General features: G+C 34.0%; 1 long non-coding RNA gene across 1 annotated transcript; it reads right to left on the bottom strand.

Annotated features, from left to right (window-relative positions):
- Window positions 1–2,023: 2,023 nt before the first annotated feature.
- Window positions 2,024–3,570, bottom strand: LOC113337251. Its single transcript, XR_003354148.1, has 5 exons — window positions 3,190–3,570; window positions 2,857–2,945; window positions 2,452–2,742; window positions 2,169–2,338; window positions 2,024–2,076 (listed from the first exon to the last, which is right to left on the bottom strand). It is a non-coding gene; the product is annotated as an uncharacterized LOC113337251 (long non-coding RNA).
- Between the last annotated feature and the right edge of the window lie 447 nt (window positions 3,571–4,017).

Raw genomic sequence — 4,017 nt, 5'->3', positions numbered from 1 at the left:
GGTTATTCAGATAACGTTTCTATTTTCTAACAAACAAACGAAATTGGGAAAGTACAATTTTGATCAATTTGTTTTAATTAAATGTAAAAATTGTTTAATAGTTTGGCCATTGGACTGACGAGATAAACTAAAAGGTGTAGTGTAATATCGGTGTGTGACTGACCCCCTGAAAATGCTTGCGGAGACGCCCACATAAACAGTATTGGAATGAAAATGACACACTATATGGACAGGCTTGTTTATACGAATGACCACCTGAATGTACTTTTTCTTTTATTTCCTCTGATCCGCAAATGTAAAATTTTATAAAGTTCTACCAGTGGTAAGCAACACAGAAATTAGGAAGAGTTTACAAATTAACAAAGAAAATTGAAAGACTAAGTTGGGAAAAAAAGAATCCCAGTTTCATAGGATATAGTCTAAACAAGTCCCCTTCGGCTATATTGAGTTTCTGCACCCAAAAAACACTCCATTTTCTTGTTTTTGTTACCTCTCTTGTGAACCGTTGGAAATAGTAATTTGTAATCTAGATTTGTCTAGATTAAGTCAGAGAAGTGTAGAAAACTCTACACACTAGTCCAGAATGACTTATAAATGACGGAAGGAGTCTGTTATAAAACGTGATTTATCACAGATTTCATCTATTATTCGAACCGTTATTTATTTTGTGTGACTTTTTCTAAATAACAAACAGAAAATGTCATTATGTATGACGACCAAAATTTATCATTTCTGGTGACGAATGAAGTCTGTGATTTAGAATCACGTTTTTTGTTTGTTAAATATAATAACGGTTGGGATCTATGATTTCCTAGAAAACTGATTCAGATTTTGGTATTCAGATTTGGTGAATCAGAAAATATTTTGATTCAGCTAAATTTGAGAACTCACCACGTTTTGAGTCTTTTGACACTGAATATACAATTGCATTTTCAAAATGAGTTTAACTTTATATTAATTACTGAAAATTACATCAAATACCTGAATACAGATTGCAGAGTAAATGTATATTCATCAAACAACATAAGCAATTTGAAATTACATCCAAATATTGAAACTGATATTTTTTAACTGAATTCGATTTACTAAACTGTTACCTAGCTTCACCACTCTAATTTGGTAGCTCTTCTATAAGATTTACACAAGTTTTTGGCCACCTAACCTACTGAAACATATCCAAGCACGCCATCTCTATTGCGTAACATCGCACTTGCATCCACAATTTCATCAATTTGGCAGTCGAAATCGTCAACGATTGGAGGCTTTGCGCTATCCACATATGCATTTGCAAGTGCTCTTTTCCTGAAGTTCCTCAAAAACCAATAGTAACAGGAATTTGCGGGGAACCCACTCTCCAATATAACAAGATACCAAGTTAGTATAAATACTTCCTGATGTGAACCAATTCGAAAATCAACTAATCCCAAAAGTAAGGAGACAAGACTAATTGTGACCCCCCATGAGTAATATTGAAGCAGGGGTGGTATCAGGAACCACAACAAGAAGGTGATTTAATATCTAAAAAAGAACACAATTTCAGGTAAAATTCAAATTCAAGAGACAAAATACAACAAGTTTTGCATTCATTAATAAATGACTGGCGATATTCCAAACCCCTAAAACTTGTGAAGAGTTCAAGGAGCCTAACGAACTCTAATTAATAAATTTTGCATTAATTCACTATAATTATCAGGGGAGATGTTTGCAATAACGGAGATATGGTGCAGCATGAACAACAGACATATTTAAGCCTCTACAAGAAGTGGTGAAAATTAAAAACGATAGCTCAGGAGATTGTGCATTAAGATAATAGAGCTAGAGGAAAGGAGTTGAGGTCTCTGCATTACAGGGTAAAGGTATATATTACTTGCAAATTCTTTCCTTGCTGCTTGTGGCAACAAATCGAGCGCAGACCATCTTTAATTAGCCAACTATAGTTGTTATATTATAAGAAATGGAAAAAGACAGAGAAAGAAGAGAAGTGCTGTACTAAAACTAAGATGCATCAAAAACTAATGAAGAAACAAACCTTTATACTACTCCAATATTTGTTGTTAAAGACAGACTCTTTTGAACCTGTAAGAAAACAAATTGCAGAATCACCATCTGGATGTAGAAATGTACAAGTAGGAACCAATCTAAAATGATAGAAAATGAGGCTGCAGGACCTGGAAGAATATTTGTGAGCAGGCAGCTGCTTGCTGCACTTGTGTAAGTTGAAGATACAAGATCATCTGTATATGATGAACATTATACTTTTATTCTCGAAGGTCTGTCATCTTTCACTTTATAACTGTCACTGCCAACAACTCCATTAACTTCTCCAGAAAAGATGTGCCTAGCCAAAAATTAACCAATCGGCACATGTAAAACTCCCCGATCAAAAACGTTAACAACAAAATGTATGATAAAAAAAAGTTCTAGCAAACGAGAATGAAAATGAGAGCTTACCTTGACTTCAATTGAAATGAATTATAACCATTCAGAGCACGTTGTACTACCCTTCACCAACCTATCTACAGTTCGAAGTTCAACCTACAACTACCACAAAAGATATAGGGACGTGCATAGCAGTTTGTTACGGTCACCTCTCACAGGTTTAAACACAAAAAATTAACTAAACCTGGTAATATTAATTGTATAAGTTATATTACAGCTAAAAGATTGAATGAACTTGAGAAGAGCCAAACTCGAGTACAAAATCGGCGCCCTTTTATCCCTGCTAAACACAATATACACCACCTAAAATAAAAAAAGATCAGAAAAGATTTTAAAAAATCCATCTAGCATTTTGCAACACTATTACAGTTGATACCACAAGTTATACCTATATAAATCACTTTCAAGCTTCTTTACCTTAGAAATGAAATTTTCCACCATTTCCGAGAAATGCAGATCACATACTCTCTTGTTTTTTTAAAAAGATTATAATTCTCATAGATGTCCTGGACACAGGAGATGAATTTAATTCGATTTTAGCATACCCTTCATGTGCAGTAAGAGCTCTTACTAACTTTGATCATGATATCAAAAACCCAGCATCAACACCAGAATCATTGACATAATCTAAATCAACATTTTCTCACAAAATAAAAAATAAAAAACTGGAAACTCAGAAGTCCTAACCGATACCAATAATAATCCTAGCTAACAAAAATCAAATCAACTTAATATGAAAGGAAATTATACCAAAGATCTGCAAGGAATGCTACTGATGTCGTTGGTGATGAATCTATATCTTGAGATCGATTTAAACAATACCAATCAAATCTAGTTTAATCAAATAACAATAATCTCAAGTAAAAACTAAATCACAGTTGACATTGAGTTGACTTAAGTCATATTTTCATCTTTCGATTACTCAAACCCTAGGATTTCAGGCATCAAAAAAACTAGATTTAGGGTTACAGAAAAAGGGTTTGCTTTTGATTTCTGCTGATACAAGGTTTTGATATTGAGATGAGGGTGGTGATTAAGCTCCATTGGTGATAAATAATTAGAGGAGAAAAACTTTTTTGTTCAAAGAGAAGAAGAACGAGATGGGTAACAGAGAAAGAGAGTGCAGATTTGTCCGTTTAGCTCGATAAGAACAAGAACTAGATGGAAACATACTCGTACCTCCCATTGGATTGTGGGGGTAAATTAAGCCTAGGCCTAATTATACCGGCCCAATTACTAGTGGGACCAATATCGCACATGTGGTAGACCCATGGATAACCATTTTCATAACTTCCTGGACATGTGGCTAGCCCCTTTTGTGCACACAGTAGAAAACTAGTGATGGACCTATAAAACCTATAAATATTTGATAGATTTATTCCGTAATTTAATGGTTCATCATTAAATCACACACCTAGTAAATTACCATACTTGAGAATGACGGTTTTTTCACGTTAAGTGGTGGACCCAACTATTTCTATGTTATAGGACGGAATTTGTTTGTGAATCTGTATTCACATAACTAATCCGTCATTTAAAAACGTTATTTGTAACCCTTTCTAGACTAGTGACAATGAA

Source organism: Papaver somniferum, unplaced genomic scaffold, assembly GCF_003573695.1.
Source record: "Papaver somniferum cultivar HN1 unplaced genomic scaffold, ASM357369v1 unplaced-scaffold_158, whole genome shotgun sequence".
Classification (NCBI taxonomy): Eukaryota; Viridiplantae; Streptophyta; class Magnoliopsida; order Ranunculales; family Papaveraceae; genus Papaver; species Papaver somniferum.
This window is presented reverse-complemented; position numbering and strand designations above follow the sequence as displayed.